At 35.3% G+C, this 14,964-nt stretch overlaps 1 protein-coding gene across 1 annotated transcript in view; it reads left to right on the forward strand.

The window, feature by feature from the left end:
• Nucleotides 1-5,870: 5,870 nt before the first annotated feature.
• The window catches only part of LOC136832479 (cell adhesion molecule 2-like), a 351,167-nt gene continuing 342,073 nt past the window's right edge, over nt 5,871-14,964 (forward strand). Inside the window, exon 1 of the mRNA XM_067093362.1 lies at nt 5,871-6,105. The gene's annotated coding sequence lies outside the window, so the exon portion shown is untranslated. The remainder of the gene's footprint in view (nt 6,106-14,964) is intronic.

Below are 14,964 nucleotides of genomic sequence, written 5' to 3' on the forward strand. Positions count from 1 at the left end.
ATTAATGTGTCAATAGCACCGGGAAATTTTACCTAGCTGATTCGCCCTCTAATTACTCTTGTCATTTTTCTTTTCCATTTTTCCTTCGGCTTTTTCTTGATGGAAGGTGAAATAACAAGACATTTTTTAGCATTTCGGAGGTAAATTAGTGGTGTTATTATGCTGTTTTCTCCTTTCTTTCAGCATGATTGGCTTAAATCCTCAAATGGTGTCACAACAACACGCTCCGGAAACGCATTATTTGCTAAAATGTACACACACACTCACGTTCACATGCACGCAAGAGTATATATATACATACACACATATATGTACATATACATAATACATACATACATATATATATGTATATATATATTAAATATATACATACATATATACATATACTCTCTTTCACAGAACAACAATTAATCTAACCATGAAAATAAATTATCCAATAAATGGACCCACAAATAATAATCAAAATATCTTTAGAAATGAAGCTGAAATTGCTCATAACTACTGAAAAAAGAACGCTTTTGTTTTATGCAGTCCTGCTTCACAAAAAGTGTAGGTTACCTTCCAATCTGATACTCATCCATTAATATCAGCACCTAAATGTAATGCAATGTAAGATCTCTTTAGGATCATCTTACGAAGGTGCTAAGCAGCTAGTGTTAAAAGATAAACAAACAAACTCTTCTTCTTCCCAAACACGGCAGAAGTCTGACTGCCCTTTCCACGACCTTTGTGCCCGAAAATGATGGAGATCAGATTTCTGAAAACACATACAAAATGCAAACTCCGAACTCGAAGTTACACAAAAGAAATATTAAATCAACGTTCAGTTTAATGAATAGATGAAAGGGAAATGATTTCGTTGTTTAAACCCAAAAAACAAAAAAAAACAAAACCACACTTCCTCCCATATCAATCATCTTGCTAATGAATCAACATTGCGTGAGTGGCTTTGACATTTTGACGTTTGTGTGGAAACAAAAAAAGAAAAAAACTGCTGCTTCTCTCTCTCTCTCTCTCTCTCTCTCTCTCTCTCTCTCTCTCTCTCTCTCTCTTCATTTCACATTTCATATATACATACACACACACACACACACACACACACACACACACACACACACACATATATATATATATATATATATATATATTCTTTGTTGGACAAGAACACTAAATTTCGAAAACAGACGAAGAAGAGGGGTAAAGGAGAGAGAGAAAAGACAAAGGCACAAGTGTGAGAGATGAGATTAGAAGGCAGGGTAGAAGGGGGAAGCAAAATAAAGCAATAGCAAAGGGGTAAATAAGAGTGAGAAATCTCTGAAATACAAGCAAAAAAAAATGAAAGCAAAAAGGAGGGGAGGAGACAGGAATATGACAGAAGAGAGAAAAAAAAAGCAAGATAGGGTTACTACCAAAATAATGAGGCGAGGACAAGGGAAAACTAGAGAATGGAGTGTGAAATAAAACAGAGAAATGAATGAAAGAGAGTGGGTGACTAAGTACATACACACATACACACATAATATCACTGATTGCTAAATGAAAAAGAGAGGAAAGCATCTATTTCGCTACAGTCATTCAGGTGCTTAGAAGAGAGAGAGTACAGCCACTATGTTGTCATTCACGTGCTTAGAAAAGAGAGAGTACAACCACTATGTTGTCATTCAGGTGCTTAGAAAAGAGAGAGTACAACCACTACGTTGTCATTCAGGTGCTTAGAAGAGAGAGAGTACAGCCACTATGTTGTCATTCAAGTGCTTAGAAAAGAGAGAGTACAACCACTACGTTGTCATTCAGGTGCTTAGAAAAGAGAGTACAGCCACTACGTTGTCATTCAAGTGCTTAGAAAAGAGAGAGTACAACCACTACGTTGTCATTCAAGTGCTTAGAAAAGAGAGAGTACAGCCACCAACACTTAGCACAACATCCGAGAAAACCAATCTAACGCAAGCATGAAATGCAATGAATAAACTAAAATAGTCTTCGACCTCGTTCGTACCGCGATATCGGTTGGAAACATCCGGCTAAAACTTATCTCAGAATAAAATCTATCCGCCCAAATTCTGCAGCCCTATTTCAGAGAGCAAAACATGACCAAACCCTAATTATTGTGAGATCGTTTTACCAAGATTCGTCAGGTTCATCTGACGGGTTTTCTAAGAATCACTCATCAACACTCGGGCTGCAGTTTGACCGGAGGACAATGGGAGATGAATCTTTGAGGCTAATCTATAAATTTGAGCCAAATGCCGGGTTAATATTTATAATAAAAGCCACAAAAACACATTGTCTATACGCAGTTATGCATATTCTGATCTATCTCTGGTGTCACAATAATTATAGATTTCCTCCGCCAGCAGCTCACTGAGAAAGGTGTGAATTTTTGAGTCCAACTGACCACTGGCTGAAATAGTATTTATAAAAGAGAGAAAACGAAGTCACATGGTAATGGAAAAAAGAGCTTTTAAAGAAACCAGTTACTGATGAGAGAAAGTGCCCTTTGATAACGGAAAACAAAGGACAATATGCCGCAATTACAAGAGAGATATATTATCATAAAAAGCTTTAGTGACTCGGTGCTAAAAAGATCTTACATCCAAATGAAATTTCAAGTTTAGCAACCAGAATTAAGCGACATCTAAAAGACGAGCTTGAAAACAACTTCAACACGCAAAATGCTGACAGATGAGAATTCTGGAATTCTATACAGAATTTCTTACTGTATTCTAGAGAAAAAAAATTTTTTTTCTTTAACAGCGGAGTGGGGATGTTAAGAAAATCCAACTCATCATAAAAATCTACTATGAACGTGATTAATACATACACATATATCCTATATATATATATATATATATATATATATATATATATATATATATATATATATATATATGTGTGTGTGTGTGTGTGTATGTGAGTATATATATATATATATATATATATATATATATATATATATATATATATATATATATATATATATATATATATGTGTGTGTGTGTGTGTGTGTGTGTGTGTGTGTGTGTGTTATTGCAGGTTAGATCTTTTAATAACCGGTTACCACATAAACATTTTATATAAAAAGTCTAATTCTCAGCTTCGGTAACTATGATGTTGCAATATCACCTTTAATTTCCAGTTCAGCACAGTACAGAGATCTGTTGTTAAAGCAAATACAATAAAATAAGCAACCGCTGAAGGTAAAATCTCAGCACCATAACAATGTTTGAGTACAATGTTGTTCTTTCCTAAGCGTCATGCACAGCCCAAACGCGGAATTCAAAACTGATATATTATGCAGTCTTCATTAAATCAGAAAATTCTTCCTGCTACTCGAAGTTCTGATTACGTCTGCAGAAGATGAACTACTTCCTAGGCAATCTAAATATTTCTTTAGCCGAGATCAAATTCCCTATGAGAGTTTTTTCTTTTAATTACGAGGTGTTTGGCCTAAGTCTATACGACAAGTACAGGAACTCAAGTTTAAGTCGAAGTCCCGAAGAATTTTACTTTTCCTGTCCACCAGCTATGAATATTTGCACGTACGAAAACTACAAACTGCCCAGAAGATCAGCTGTGATCCGGAGTAAGATAAATCTGTAAAGAAAGCTTTCGGGAACCTGTTCGATTCTCATTGTCAACCTAAATAATTAACTAATAAGGCTAAATGATATTTGGATGTTGAGTTTACTGAAAAAATATCACTGCTATGTTACTCCCTAATATATAATATGGAGACTCCAGTTGTTGCCAGCGAGACGGGAAAGGGGTGTGGGCAGTCTGCAAATTACACGATCGACAATCGAGATCTTGGGGCAAGATCGGTAATAGAAACTGCTGTTAGAGAGAGCAAAATCTTCATTCTAAAGTATAAGATCTGAGGCATATTTTTTGCGGAGGATTTAAGACTAAAATAAAGCTATATGAAAAAACAGGTATAATGACAATTAATAAAAAAAAAAATCGCATTGAAATACTATGGAAATAATGATGATGTCTTCCTATGACCTTGATTGGTCAAAGGTTGCTACTCTTAGCATGGTCTCCAGGTTGACCTCGACGGCCAACCGATGTCATTAATCCTTCATACACTACAATTCAACCAGCTGGAAGTTCCTACTTTCCTCAATGTTTCCACTGCGAGACAAAGGCCTTGATTGCATCTTTGCAGTAGCTGGCATTGATTAAATACCTCTCTAGGTGTTCCAGGCTTTAATTTTCGGCATTGATTGCGTATTTTTATAGCACTTACTGATTTTGATTCTACCATCTTGGCTCTTCACTTTAAAAACTGACAATATTCACTGCCAGGATAACTTCACCGGCTCGAGAAGGGAATAATTAAAATTAATAAGTTCTTTGCAAGTTGTGGGGGGGAAAAGAATAGGATTTGGAAGTTTCGAGAAAAAGTGTTGCCAGGGAAGTTTCTGATGAGATATTTACAAAGGAGAAATTTAAAATCGACGGTGTCTCCAAATTTTCCCAAAGAAATCTCACCTGAAAGTCAGCAAAAAAATGTGAGACTTCTCGAAAGAAAGTAGGAGGTTTTAATTTTTTAAAGACATTCAAAGAAAATAATAATCAAGGAGTTATTGATACTCCCTTTACAGAAGCTTTGCAATGTTTTTTTATGGATCTTGACAATTCGAAGGAAACTCGCATTTATGCAAGTCCCGAAAAATGTGAATTTTCACGAACTAAAAATCATAAGTTTAAGGAAGTTATATTCGGAAATGGTCTTGGATAATCATAAACAGTCTTCGAACCGTAAAAATCAATGATATTGTCCATGAGAAATTTCGGATACACGAAGTGAGTATTCTACAAATTTTATACATACTTCATCTATCTGAGTATTCTACACATTTCACAGATACATTAAAAACCACATGAGATTAGGAAAATCATAAACACTTAACTACTAAATTTCAAGTCCCATACAAAATATCCAGGACCCCTGGAACTTAAATTACATGTTTACACTTTTTTTCTCAGAAATTGTTAATGATTCAGGAATCACGAAACACCATCACAAGGAAAACTAAATGTATAAGAACTTTTCTCGAGTTTGACAGAAATCGTAGGAAAAATCTGCGATATTTGAGATAACCTTGAAAGCATTTCAAAAGCACACTTCGAAAAAATTATTCTAGGTTCATGACATATCCAGCGAAAAATTAAGAGAGAATATATATAAAATAAGACCAAAGGTCAATCTGTCGTTGCCTTGGATTATTTCAAAAGAATTTGAACATGTTTTGAACGTTCATTACAAAATAGTGCCAGATGTCACTTCATTCCAGTATGCAACCAAGAGTTAACGTAATTAGCAATACGAAGTCTTTTCAAAATTAACTGCAAAAATTTAAAGTCTGCATGATATAGAACACCAAAATTTTATGAAAACACAAGCACTTTGTATAAATATATATAAATATGTATATATATATACAGTATATATATACATATATATACATACATATATACAGTATATACATGTACATATATACACACAGATATGTAAAATAACGTAAGTCCGCCATCTCCATCGTACCCCTCTCTGCAATTTTGTCATTAGGTTGAACCCCAAAATGCAATCCAGCACGATATTAAATTTAATGCATCCATAATCCAAACAGTTTTCTTTAATCTTGGACGGAACGTCGGTTCTTCAAAATATTTATTGCAACAATGACAGACATTTAACAGCACAAATCATAATTCAGCAAGGAAGATCTTTGCCGCTGAACTGCCAACACTTCATTCAGAGATCAAACGAGTAAAAATAACAGGGGCGCTTTTCATCACAAACCACGAGCGGCGCATGCGCTGACTGGCACCACACCACGTGTACCCCGCGAGAAAGTTAACTAGTATACTGCCAACCACCGGGGACGGTGGGTGTATTGCACTGGCTCGCCGGTTGCATATAGTGAGCTGCGTTCTCGACTCGCGACTGTCGGTGTTTACCGGAACTATGGAGTGATGATAAATGTAGTGACTAGACACCCTTTATTTTACCGAGCTAGTCTGTCTGTATTTGGCGATTTCAACGGGAGACACAGAGGCTGAATATAAGCACTGTTAAAATTTGCTGAAGGAAGCACGTAAGTTGTCAAAAAAGAAATGGTTTTCTGTTCGTGACTTGATGATTTTAATATAGCGTTTATAATTCATGAAAATCACTGTCCACTGAAAGAAAAAACACTATATATAAAAACCTGTCTTGGCGATACACTACGAGATTACATACATATATATATATATATATATATATATATATATATATATATATATATATATATATATATATATATATATATATATATATATCATTATTTTCCTTTGATATCGAATCTGTTGAGAAAACAATGTAACGGCGATTGTCACTTGTTTTCTTTGCATTTCTTCCCTCGCTCGATCGCTCAAAAGTAAACAACGTATTTACGAGGAACCAAGAGTTTTAGTAATTCCTGATTCCGGTTCTTGCCAGATGCAACAAATTAATGCATAATCTTTCTAGAATTATATTTATTTGATCAAACTGAATATTACGAGTCTTCTAATCCTTTAGAGCTTGCTCAGGAAGGTATGAGGTTATTGCTGCATTCTGTGTGAATGTGGCTGGAATAATAATAATAATAATAATAATAATAATAATAATAATAATAATAATAATAATAATAATAATAATAATGAATGTTGTAAGTTAAATAATGGAAAGTATTCTAATTCTAATGATAACCTCACCAGCTGAAGAACAATTTGCTGAAAATATCTCGATAAATTATGCATTTCAAAAATCACTGACGAAAATCGTCCACAACAATATAAAATCAATTCTAAATTTCGATACAAACATGCAAAGATTCCAAAGACAAAACTTCCCCACGAACCAAACATTTTGAGAAAGCAGTCTAAGAAATATGCAACGCATTAAATAAAGTTCTCATATTATCCAAACTCGGTAAAAGACTCGTAAAACCAGCCTTTACGGATCGACTGATGGGTTTATATTCATAACCTGAGAACAGCAACCAAGGTCATTCACCGTGAAGGGCAGAAGATAACAATATCTTGTTTTAACAAGTGAATATAAATGTGAATATTCTTTTTGTAGTCCAGAGAGACCTCAGGCGAGATTAAGAAGAAAGGAAGATAACTGTGCTTGACCATGGATTATTAGAAATTCACTCAATGGAAGAGTATGCAACTTTAATAACATGAAATGGTCTCAAAAATTTGAAATATATTAAATTAAACGTCTGATGTCATGTTATAAAAATCTCAAATAAAACTGCCCCAAAAAGGGATACAATAATGAAATGAAATTGGAATAGTAATTTATTTTTATTTTTATTTAATTTATCACAATTATGTATTTTACTCTAAACACAAAGAAAATATTTTTTTGTCTTAAAAGCGAGATCACACACAATACCAATGACCTTAGTTAACAAGAAAAAGAAGGATTAAGTAATAAGTAATTATATCTGCCGTTTGAAGACTGGGAAGACTATGAGTCAAGGAAACAGAAAATGGAAGAGAGTCCAAAGCTTGGTAGAGGATGGAAAGAAAAACACACACACACACATACACACTGTGCAACCCGGTGAGGGAGAGTAACATGCCTAAGGCTCGAGACGGTAAGTCCCGACCCGAGGGACACATGTACCATCCGATGCTCGGACGAAAGGATCTTCATTTCGTTGGGAAAGATAAGCCTTTAATATTGGGAAGTTCAGTTGATGTTTCAGCAACCATATGGCGCTTATGCCAATTAATTCTCAGCAACTCTAGATTCACTCTGAAAACTTATTTTCTCTGGGTATCTGTCATTCATTTGTCATTATTAATTCGATCTCCTGAATTATTGTTGATACCCCATCATCTAAAAGCGTAAGAACAAAAATATACACGTATGAGAAGAACTGCATGCAATCTTAGTATAATGAAATCCACAGATTAGCCCTTGAAGTTACACCTAAGATCAATATCACCTATTTTTTCAAACTCTTAAAAATCTCAGTCAGCGCAATAAATCTCTCACACCACTTTTACAATCATATTTATTTACTGCTATCTTCCATAACTCCTACCAGCCTTCTCCATCTTCTAAATCGTAACTGCAATTGGTTGACTGGTTCTGCGAAATAAACTCTGCATCAAATATGATCTATATCTGGGGTACAGCTGCTGCAAGCACACCTCCTCTGCTCCCAAGGCTTTTGTAATCCCTTCGACCTCTGAAGGAACTTTAGACCAGGAGGGGACAGTGGCGGTTCCAAGAGATGTCGCAGAGAATGTATTTGTTAGCAGAAGATTCCATTGCTTTAATGGGCACGAAGAAACCAAACCAGTATGAATAAGTGAAATTATAATTTCTTGTGATGCCCAGACCAGTAGCACTGGCAATCTGATGTCCTTACATAGCCCAGGGCCGAAGAAAATAACAAAAAGGCTCCCTTAATGTTAAAAAATTAATTACGTTTCATTGAGGAAGCTTACATCAACATGAAGCTGCATTTGATTATCATTCACTTAATAATGAGGATTAAATATACAGCAACAAAAAAAAAAAAATACATGAAGGCCCATTTCTCTGAAAAAAATGTTTCAGTAGTACAATAAGGGGTCGAGACAGAGAGTCTCGACCCAAGACACATTACGTATCGACTAGAAGTTCGGACTAAGGTTGGTCGTGGGTTGATTAAGACAAATGTAAAGTGGGAAGCTAATTTCCCTTAGAGAAGGTCAGTTACACAGGAAAACAACTTGGATACTTTTGTTTTAATAAGTAGAATATATATATATATATATATATATATATATATATATATATATATATATATATATATATATATATATATATATATACACATACATACTGTACATACATATGTGCGTGTGTGTGCTTTGTGCATATTTACACACGTATGTGTCTGGGTATGTAATTGGGTTTGTCCACTGATAAAAACGCTATCTAGTATGAGCTCCCCCTCCCACCCACCCCCCTTCAAAATCCCGCAAAACGAAATGAAAAAAGTTAACATGACAACGAACAAAGAAGACATATACAAAGGGAGACAGTAGCAGTTCGATTTCCCCTTTAAATATAGTCGAGGGAATGAATGCATCATTGATGAAGAGACATCCGGCGTCATTACACAGAAACTCGGGAAATCTTTCTTACGATTCCCAGAGGTGCAAGCAAGCACTCAAACAAATGCATTACGTGATATATATATTATATATATATATATATAATATATATATATATATATATATATATATATATATATATATATATATATATATATATATATATATATTATATAATTTCACATTCCATTCACTGCCTCTTGGGAATAACTTACACACAAGGGCAATTATAACAGATAACTGCTTCGTCATACGCATGCATGCACACACAAACACACACACACACATATGTATAATCCTCATATTTTATATATATATATATGTATATATATATATATATATATATATATATATATATATATATATATATATAAATATAAAATATAAGGATTATTTGACATCATACGCAATGAAAGTTTTGAATCATTAATATATTCATCAACATAAAGCGAAAAAGGGTAAAAATATTACAGTATAGCAAAATGAAGGCAGAATACCAAGTCCAGGGTGTAATTAAGACGATTTTTATTTACTCCTCCTCGCCTTTTGTTAAACGTGAACAAGGTGAAATGAACACGGAACCTTAACTCTGAAACTGGCAATGCAAGTCTTCGCAAACACGCGCGTAAAAATAGCTACAATGAAATCACAAAAGCAAAAAATTTTGTTGAATGAACCGGGGCATCAGGTGACACTGGCAGTCAACAAAGAGAGACAGAAATATGACGGGATTTTTCATAAGTGGGTCTCACCTTTTTCAACTGTGATGTAAGGGAAATGTTATTTTCGCTATATGACTTCTTCCATTCTCGACCACCGACCTCACAATCTTATATAGGTTTTACAGGCGAATCACTCCCCCAGAGATTAATACAGCATAAACGTTCAGTTAGGTACAGAAAACAGGGCTCAGCTATTTTTAACAAATATAAACATAATCACAGAATAAACTGGAATATGTCTCGTATAATTTATAGCAGTAATTGTCGGTTCAAAAGCCAGATGGTGGAATCAGCTTTGATTAAACAAAGAAATACGATGAACCTTTCAAAAGGAGCATGGGTCTCAGATATTATAGGTAAAATCTTCCTCCAACCAGCGATGAAGAAGATTAAAAAGAAATTGTCAACTGGAGTGACGTAACGTCTGACCTATGGACCTTATGGTATAAATACTGCTTTTCTGTAACTCTTTCTCATTCATTACCTGCCTGATGAGAGAGACAGTTGGTCTCTGAAATATAGCATTTACTTTCTGCATTTTGGCGTTTTTATGGGCTCCTTATATTTGATATATATATATATATATATATATATATATATATATATATATATATATATATATATATATATATATATATATATATATAAATTTCTGACTCACATCTGGATCGAACCCAGGTCTCTCAAACGAAAGGCAAGGGCACCACTAACTGACCCACTCCAGTGTGAGTTAGTTGGTAGCGCCCTTGCCATTAACGATAAGAGCAAACGAAAAGCTTAAAATTTAGAATAATAATGGGGCATTATGTGTATAAAAAATTAATAAAAATTACATAGGCTAAAACCTAAATCCAGCACCAGAGTAATATTAAATTTAACGCCGTACTGAAAAACAAGGCAGTGAAACTGCTCCCATCCGCAGTCTCTTGAATGGGGCAAGCAAACGTGGGTATATGGGCATAAGATGATGATGGCGACCAAAAGTAAAATAGACTTCGTTACCTCGATCACCAGCTGGCGAATTCCAGCTCAAAGGAAACTGTAGCTAAGGCCCTCGATCTAATTAACGAAGTCACTGTCTGGGACTTTCCAAAAACATTATTTATAAAGTGTATTAACACGAGACAGATGTTGAATTATCAGATATATGAGCATTTCGGAGGCTGCAAAGCTCTTAATGGTCTCACTTTGTTGTTCAGATTCGTCTGCCATGCGTGTAATATAAGTTCCTTTACTTCACAGTGGATTCATAAAGCGTTTAATTCTATGATTAAGCTTTTATCGATTTAGTTACTCTCTGTAATGTTCGGGTATGAATATGCATACATAACCTTCGTTAGTATAATATAGATACAAAGTAGCTACGTTCAGCCATTTTTCACCCTGAGTTATAAGGTTCATATATCAGATCAAAATCTTTCCAAAGAGCGAAAAAGAGAGAGAAAGAAACATGTACAAAAACTGTCAGCCAGCAGCCTTTAACATCTTCTGCAAAGACTTGATTAAATTTCACCCCACTGATTGACAAACATGAACGCGATGGGACTTAGCTGAGCGCAGTGTCATTAGGGATAATGGTCTGGTTTTAGCGAGGATTACTGGGCTGTGCCAGGACAGATCGCCTACTGGATTACGTATACCCCGAATCATCCGGGCGCGCTGTTTCCCCGCTTCCAAGTCGAAAAGAACGAATCCCGGGTGTTATGCTGATCTCGTGTAATGAAAAATGAAAACCCCCCGCTGTATAACTGCAGACTCCTCGCCTCTGTACTTGGGCGCAGGAGGGAGGTGTCCTTAAAACACGCGTTATTTGCCAGCTCGTTTTCACTCGACACAGGTCCTTCCAGACGGGAAATGGTCGTTGCGACGCCACTTCCCACGAATTAAGGTATTCATCTAACTAAAAATTCAGCCCATAAGTTGCTTTTGCTTTGGGAAGAACCAGAAAGATATCCAAAAGCCACTTAGTTTTCTTTTTCCTAAAGTTGGCTTTAACAAATGTTATTCGTCGCTTCTCTTTCATCAAATACTTCTTGTCCACCGGAAGTTTTTATAAAAAAAAATATATTTATGGTCAGCTTAGGAATAATCCAGGTAGAGAAAAAGCTTGCTTTAAACCCTCTCGTTAGTATGAAGATTGTTTTACCTCGGTTCAGCAAAAGATCTCACTGCCCTTAAGAATAAACGAGGAAAAGGAATGTATGAACCTTATTTACAATATTCGTAAAGGCAATTTTCCGGATAAATAGAATAACTGAAAAATGTCCTGGCATTTATAGAGACCCTATTGAAACATTCTTTTAATCTTAGATAAAAAATGTTATCGAGACAATGCTAAATGTTTTCTTTCCTCTTCTTAGAAACAGACAAAAAAAAAAATGTTTGTTCTATCAAAAACGTGTGCCAGAGGTATTTTTTACACAGAAACAGATAAGGGGAATTTGTGTTTGGTCGTACAAAAACAGGATAGGGTTATTTTTTTCTTTACTGTTGGAAAAAAGAAAGAGAAAATTTTAATTGTATATATATCTAAATCTGTTGGGGGGTTATTTTTTCCATATGAATAGGGGAGGGGAAAAAAATTCTGATTTTATGCGGAGGTTTTGGAAGAATTTATTTCGCTGGCGAAATCAATGAGCAAAATATTAAATGAATTTGTCTAGGCCCGTTGGAATTGTCCTTTTTACTTATAGATGTGAACGTAATAACTGCATATTTAGGCCTGACCTTATATGTAAATAGTAAAAAATATAGCGATTTACTCTTTGCTAAACTAATTTTCATTGAGGAGTGACATTTGAAATAATTTATTCATACCGTAAGGAAGGGGTATGAGTTTTTAAGAACAGGGCTACAATGGGAATTTTCCTTAAGAAGAGTTCATGTAAACCTTATTTATGAGGCTTCAGCGACAAAGTGTGATACGCGGAAGACTGCTCTGTAATGAGCGCCACTCGGAAAATGAATTCCAAATCTAGATAGTCCACTTAATTGGAAAAAGAGCTGATAAAGTACTTTCCAGGTAACAAATCTCAGAAGAAGATACAAAGAGTCCTATGCCTTTGAAGAGTTAGATTTAGTGGGGTTTAACAAAACGTATTACAAGTCAGGCAGTGGTCTTGTTTCAGCCTCGTCAAATCTGTCTCATGCATCTATAAACCAAGGAAGGTTTTTCTGAGCGTACCTCGTGACTGACGAGGCTGTAGCGACTGTGACAAGATCAAGAAACATAACTGGTGTACTTTTGACCTAACCCAGTGGAGAAGAGCAACATAAAGACATTGCATTTCCAGAGAAAAGAGCAAAGATCAAAATAACTGTGGAACCGTCCCACAAATCTGCAAGAGCTCTTCACCGGCAGTTCATACGGTATCTGAAGGTCACGGTCTGGTTCTCAGAGGCATAGTCAGCTGAGCCTGAGATATGGACTGTCTGAGAAATACTGGTCTTCAATTCTCTTGTTCAAAATACTAATATGTTATTGTTATTATTATTATTATTATTATTATTATTATTATTATTATTATTATTGGGAGGAAGTAAGAGGAAGTAAAAGATAGAAGAGATCCCACTTATTAAAAAAAATTAATCAATAATTAGGCAAACAGATAAAAATGTATCAAAATGCAAGAAGAGTATACATGTGAGTATTGCGCGTTCTGTAAATGAATTATCATATCCATATCGAGATACAAAAAATTTTGGAACCCTCTTGAATTTACTAATAGATTCACATTCACAAACCACTTGAAAACCATGAGAAATGTACACCGCCCTTGTCATACCGGATATCTTCTCGGCAAGGGCATTCTCTCTCTCTCTCTCTCTCTCTCTCTCTCTCTCTCTCTCTCTCTCTCGTATCGTAGGAAGAAGTAGGAGAGAAATTTTCAGACTTCCAAGTTCCAACTACCTTCGTATTCTAAAGGTTCGCGAAGTGGCTGCTACGATTTCCCAACCACTGCGTCGTCTTTTACAATATCTTAAGACGGAAAACAAATCACAGGATAACACTTCAGTCTTGAAACAAAAGCATTCCGGTAAAGCTGTGACGTTAAAGGGGAAACATGGGTTGATTGAACCGGAAGCTTTAGCACTGTTGCTAATAGCATCAGCACTCATGAGAAAATGAATACAACACAGTAAATATTCCTGGCTTTCATCATCATCGTCTATTATTATCACTATCATTATTAACATCAATATCATCAAATTACTGCGTATAAAAGTAAGCACACACATTATCTATATGTGGATGGCATCAAAGTAAAGATAGTCATAATGACTGATAATTCGGCGGCTCTAAACAGTATGGGAAAAGTAGAATGCACCATTCCGCGTGTCTGAATATAACATCTTTCTATTATCTCCTAAATTCAAGCTCATCCCCCCCAAATTATAACTGGTTTTACGTTCAGTATCTTATCATAAATAAAAAAACCTGAGAAGAAGAAGAAGAATTAAACGTAAAGAAAGTTGTCTTAAAAGCAGCATGTTAATTGTTTTGAGTTTTTTTTTTTGACAAAACAAAACTATGAATATTGATAGTTTTTAATACGTAAACCAATCTACTGTTCTAACATCACGCCGAAATACGTAATGGAGCGCTTGTCCAGCTTCTAAATGGCCTAATAAAACCCAACAACTGGCCACTTACCCTCAATTTCTCATTTATAACTGACTTTTCAGCGCGGTTCTTTTAAGGAATGGGTTTAATATCCTCTCTTAAGGTATACTGTGCTTGGACCAGCTATTATCTTTCAACGGAAATTCGTGAAAAAGAACGAGGTACATCTAATGTGCTTTCATTTTCCCAAAAATTATAGCCCACTTACATTTTGAAGCGCCTTCGTATTTCCAGTAACCGAAAACTTTCCCGGAGGAATTACGATCGCTTTGAATACTTTCCTGGAATCCACCGAACGCCTTCGAAAGTGCGCGATATGATTCCGATTCATCTCGAAGAAATCAATTATGTTTTCGTAATGTGTGGCCCAGTGATCTCGGGGCGCTTTTAAAGATGCCCTAGAAATAACATATAGGAGATCACATCAGTTTAAAAATGTAAAGACAAGTGAGCTATTT

The sequence above is a fragment of the Macrobrachium rosenbergii genome, chromosome 50 (genome assembly GCF_040412425.1).
Source record: "Macrobrachium rosenbergii isolate ZJJX-2024 chromosome 50, ASM4041242v1, whole genome shotgun sequence".
Classification (NCBI taxonomy): domain Eukaryota; kingdom Metazoa; phylum Arthropoda; class Malacostraca; order Decapoda; family Palaemonidae; genus Macrobrachium; species Macrobrachium rosenbergii.